Source organism: Cupressus sempervirens, chromosome 1 (assembly GCF_028749045.1).
Source record: "Cupressus sempervirens isolate cs-2001-9-10 chromosome 1, ASM2874904v1, whole genome shotgun sequence".
Taxonomy (NCBI): Eukaryota; Viridiplantae; Streptophyta; class Pinopsida; order Cupressales; family Cupressaceae; genus Cupressus; species Cupressus sempervirens.
Window position 1 is genome coordinate 343,246,592 of NC_143118.1, and position 5,750 is coordinate 343,252,341.

Genomic DNA, 5,750 nt, shown 5'->3' on the forward strand with positions numbered 1-5,750 from the left:
ATGGTTCTTCCACTTGTGGGCCAAAAAATGCTTTCAGTATCTCATCCACTCCACCAAATCTTCACAACGCGGAGACCACAGTACGAAAGGGAACAAGGCATTAATTACGACAGTCAAATACGGGTCAGGCTTTTTGTTCGTTCTGGGAGACTGGACTATTGTTGCGCCAATTTTTTTAAAAGGGCATCTTTTTGGGTGATGTTTAACTTCCACACCACGTTGAGTATTTAGATGCGCCTGAACTCCCTGCATCTCAGTTCGAACGGCCGAGGATTTCCGAAATGAGCTTCCTAACATTTGCAGCAATACGCTTCGCGGTTATCTTACTTGCATTGGAGTCACACTGCTCTGACGCACTGAACAGTGATGGAACTGTTCTACTATCTCTTCTCAAAAATTTCAATGCACCTTCCCACATTTTCAGCAGCTGGAACTCCTCCACCAAACATCCCTGCAACTGGAATGGAGTCACATGCCATCCAGATCATACGGTTAATACACTCGACATTTCTGAAGCCAAATCTCTGGAACGCTCTCTTCGGCTGTCTGTGATTTACACAATTTATAAGAACTGCATTTGGGCTCAAAAAATCTACCTGGTACCATTCCTCCCGAGCTAGGAAACTGTACGCAGTTAAAGTCTCGGAAAATAATTTCCAAGGGCAAATCCCTGTCCAACTGGGTAGCCTCAAAAGGCTCAGTTATTTGTCAATCTATGACAATTTCCTCAGCGGAAGCATTCCCCTGTCTATTTTTGGGCTACCTCTGCTGAAGCAGATTTACTTGAATGACAACAATTTGAGCGGAGAGATCCCTTTAAATGTTGGGAATCTGATTCAGCTGGTCGAATTATGGTTGGGAGGAAATTCCCTAGTAGGGAAGATACCTTCATCCATTGCCAATTGGAGGAATCTAGTAAAGCTTTATCTGTACAACAATCAACTGGTTGGAGATTTACCAGAGACCCTCGGCCGGCTTTCAAAACTAGAATTCCTGTATGTTACTAACAATAAGCTCAATGGCCGAATCCCCAGAGCACTTGGTAGCTGCACAAATCTCGTCCAACTTGAATTGTCCAACAACTCTTTCAGTGGAGGAATACCTTGGGAGTTAGCCAACTGTAGCAGCTTGGCCATGTTATCAGCCACCCAAAATTAGCTCGCAGGAATCATACGTTCATCCCTTGGTTCACTACAACAGCTCTCTCAACTTTATTTGAATCAAAATTTCTTGTCTGGAAGCATACCTGGAGAACTTGGGAATTGCAGTCTTTTGGAAGACTTGAGGTTGCATAGTAATAAACTTGAGGGCTTCATTCCTTCCCAGTTAGGTCGACTGAAGCATTTGCAAATATTGTTCTTGTTTGAGGATTCACTACAAGGTCCCACCTCTCCACAACTTTTCGAAGCAAAGAGCTTACATAATCTGTCTATGTACAACAACAGTCTCACAGGAAGCATATCTCCAAAGATTTGCAATCTCAGAAGGTTACAACAACTATTTTTGCAATGACCATCTATCAGGCCCATTACTCTCAAGATTGGGCGCCAAGAACAATTTCACGGAAATTGATCTAATGGGTAACCGTTTCACAGGGACAGTACCTCCATCTCTTTGCTCTTCAGGGCAATTGGAGATTCTAGTCATGGGATACAATCAGTTGGAAGGGAGCGTACCTTCGGAGATTGGTAAATGCAGGAGCTTGAGGCGATTGAGACTGAGCCACAACCATCTAACTGGTGTTCTTCCCTCAGATTTTCTTGGTTCCAATTCAGTTATTTATTACCTAGACATGGGCAGCAATAAGTTGCAGGGGAGGATACCATCGAGCCTTGGGCAGTGCAAAAATCTCAGCAATCTGGATCTCTCCATGAATGAATTGAATTTCTCCATTCCTCCAGAATTGGGACAGCTTTCAAAGGTACAGCGACTGAATCTTTCCTCCAACAGACTGATTGGTCCAGTCCCTCAGGAGCTCGGTAAATTATCTCTCCTGTTTTCTCTTGACATCAGTTCTAACTCATTGAATGGTTCTCTACTAAAGCAGCTAGGGCGACTAGCGAAACTGGAGCATCTAGTCTTGCAAGGAAACAATCTTGGTGGAAGAATTCCTGATTGGTTGTCCAGCTTGACACAAATGAGGGAACTAAATCTGGGGCAGAACCAATTCCAGAGGTGAAATTCCCTCATCACTTGGACAATTAAAGAAGTTAAACACATATTTAAACTTAGGTCATAACAGGTTGAGTGGAGCTATTCAGCGTCCCTGGGAAATCTAAATAAACTAATGAACTTGGATTTGTCATCCAACAATCTCTCTGGCAGCATTCCATCTGCATTTGACGGTCTGCTGTCCCTTGTTGCAGTAAACATCTCCAATAATCATCTCAGCGGATGCATATCCAAGTCATGGTTGAAGTTATGGAATTCATCCTCAAGCTCATTCAATGGCAATCCGGGGTTGTGTGCAGCAGAGAATGGCAGCAGCTTATGCAACTGCTGGGGCAGCATTCCTCTCCCACACAAGCAAAGAAAGCATCTCAGCATAGTTTATACAGTCTTCATTATCATCGGATCAGTTGTGTTTACTTGTTTGCTAGTAGTTGTCATTTTATATCTATGCAGATATTTATGCCCCAAAACCAGGTCCTCATCCGGAGCTGCCTTAGAATTGCCCCCAAAACTATACCAATATTTGCAGGCCACGGAATATCTAAGTGAAAAATATATAATAGGGAAAGGGGGCAGAGGAATTGTTTACAGAGTGCATTTGCCTTCCGGTCAGCAGTTCGCCCTGGAGACAATACAATTATTGCCTGAAAAGAAAGAGGACGCCAGCATGAGAAGGGAGGTCCAAACTGCTGGAAGAATCCGTCACAGAAATCCGGTTAAACTGTTAGATTTCTGGCAAGTGCACGATCGCGGATATATCCTCTATGAATTCATGGCCAATGGGAGTTTGAATGATGTATTGCATGAGATGAATCCCCGTCCAGTTATAGGATGGGATATTCGCTACAAGATTGCCATTGGAACCGCCCATGGTCTCTCATACCTTCACCACAGCTGCAATCCGGCTATTATACACAGAGGTATTAAGCCCGGCAATATACTGCTTGATTCAGATATGGAACCGCACATTTCTGATTTCGGGATTGCCCAACTCATATACAGATCCTTCCCTGCTGATTCTCTCTCTGTTTTGGGTACCCTTGGCTACATTGCCCCTGGTAAGAGCATTACTAGGTTAATTTTTGTTGTGATCTTTTAAATTTGTTTCTCTTTTCTTTTGGCTTGAATTTTTTTTTTTTGATGTAATCTTTTCCACTTTTCGCTGTTTTTTTTACCTTTTTTGTTTTTTGGGTTTGGATTTCATTGGCTTTTGCTGCAGAACGTGGGCACACAACCAGAGTGACGGAGAAGATGGACGTCTACAGCTATGGTGTGGTGTTGTTGGAATTAGTAACGAGGAAAAGGGCATTGGATTCGAGCTTTGCAGAGGGAATGGACATTGTCAGTTGGGTGAAATCATGCAATGAAGGGCTACATTTGGTGATTGATGAAGGGCTGAGAGATGAATGCATAGGATCAGACATAGAAGAAGAGATTGTGGGCACCATTAGAGTGGCATTGAAATGCACAGAGAGTAATCCGAATGAGACGCCAAGTATGAAACAAGTAGTAGACATGTTAAGAGACATTAGGCCCATCGAACCTTGGGATGTCAGGAAGGACAAACGTTTTACAAACGGCTCTTACAGAGGGTGAAGCTGTTCACAGAAATTTCAAACACGGATGTTGCAGACTTTTGCGCGGAAGGTGATCTATGAATTGGCACCGTTTGATGAATTGTTGCCATGTTATCTGCGCTCCGGATACAAAATGTATTACCGCAACCTTTTATCAATTGCTAAAAAGAATCTGTTTAAATACAGAATTTTATGTTTCAATTCAAAATTTCATTACTTAATTTATGCGCATTGTTAGAGAATGTAAAATAGGTATTTTGTACAATCTTTATGCATACATTCTATGATTTTATTTCTCTTTATTTCTCTTTATTATTTTTCTATATCTAACCTAAATATATCGTAGGATTATTATGAGACAATGCAAAATGTTTTTGAATTAAAAGCAGTTAAAAGTGGGAGGCTGACCCTTAAACAGTCAGATTGGCGAACTACTAGCAGATTACCAACAACCAAAAGTACCCCCTACCACTTAAAATACAAAAACATAGTTTGAAAACTTAACTAAAAGAGTATCAATAGGCATGGCATACATATTGCCTGTAATAAAATTGATAAAGCTATGGAAATATAAAAACAAAGGCATAAAAGCCTTAAACCTAGCCAAGTTTGACAACTAGCAAAAAAACATGAAAAACCAGAAGGAGAGAGCCCTTAAGGCTTCTTAGCCTCTTTCCTCCCCAAGATGATCTTAACCCAATCTTCTACAAGGAAGTCAAATAGCAATTTGGAGTCCTCCTTCGGTAGATCATCCTCCTGATCTTTAAGTAGGTGAAGCATAGTAGCCACTGCATGTGTCACCTTGACAATGAACTTTGTCAAAAGGCGCATTCTTTCTTCCAGTGCATGATTTCTTTCCCGCACATCATTGCTAGTTGTCTTCTTGATCTCCACGTTGACTTCCTGCTTGTCACTAAGAAAGTCATCTGCCTGCACCATAAAAAGATCCTGCACAATTGGGGGGTTAGCAATATCCTTGGAGGAAACCCTAATAGGGGAGGAAATCATTATAGGGGAGGGCACTCTATCCATAGTTTTAGGGAACTGGTCCTGGGTTAAGTCCACACCCCCCACCCCAATGGTGGCCGAGACGTGCGTCATCTCCTTCTCCTTAATCACTTCTCCCGAGCCAAACTGTGACGAATCTAAAACCTCCTCTTCCTCCTCCCTTTTCCCTTCCCCGAAATTCGACGCCTTCTCTTTCATCTTTTGTTTGGGACGACCCATGTCCTCCGAATCTGACTCCTCTTGTGAGGCTCCAGCTCTCAGTTTCCTTTTAGAATTGGATTTTGCAATCCTCCCAACCTCCTCCTACCCCCTCTCCCCTCATTCTCCGACTCCTCCAGTTCCTTCTCTTTCCCTTTATCCGGTCTCCCTTTTTTTCCCAAGGGGGTGGGCTTTCGCTCAACAGGGGACCCACTAGGCAATGGCTGCGGGGTAGGGGCTGTGGGACCCGTGATTCTAAGGGGGACCAAATGGGGCCAGGGGTTGGGATGGGCAGGAATATCTATCTCAACAATCCTAGGGGGGACCAGAGCAAGGTGAAATTGATACAGCCAGAACATCAACCCTTGATGCAAAATGATAAAATTAACACCCTTCTTCATTTTTTCCTTCACATTAGTAACTGTATCCACTAAATCATGCAATAGAAATAACAAAATTGAAATAAAGTCATGGTGGTGAAAATAGTTTAGAAGGGGAAAGTGGTAGTAATAAGAAACACATACCTTCCTTCTAAAGTTAGGTACTTCATCAACATCAAACACACCTCATTCCATGGCTCGAGGAGCTTCTCCCACATAAAACCACATCTATATTGAATAGGCTCCTCCCCATCCAAGAAAAAGCACTGTAAACTCGCTTCATCAGCCACCCTTGTCACCTTTTACCATTTCCTACCCTTCATAGCTAGTCCTATCGCTAGAGAGATGACTTCCTCAGAGATATGAAATGAGATGCCATTAGTCGTCACTCTTTGGTCCTCCCAAGAATTGACAA

The 5,750-nt window shown here is 42.7% G+C and overlaps 1 pseudogene across 1 annotated transcript; it reads left to right on the plus strand.

The window, feature by feature from the left end:
• The first annotated feature begins 281 nt into the window (after window positions 1–281).
• On the plus strand, window positions 282–3,811 carry LOC149577622 (uncharacterized; annotated as a pseudogene). Its single transcript, XR_016353487.1, has 2 exons — window positions 282–3,230; window positions 3,392–3,811. The product of XR_016353487.1 is annotated as an uncharacterized LOC149577622 (transcript).
• The last annotated feature ends 1,939 nt before the right edge of the window (window positions 3,812–5,750 follow it).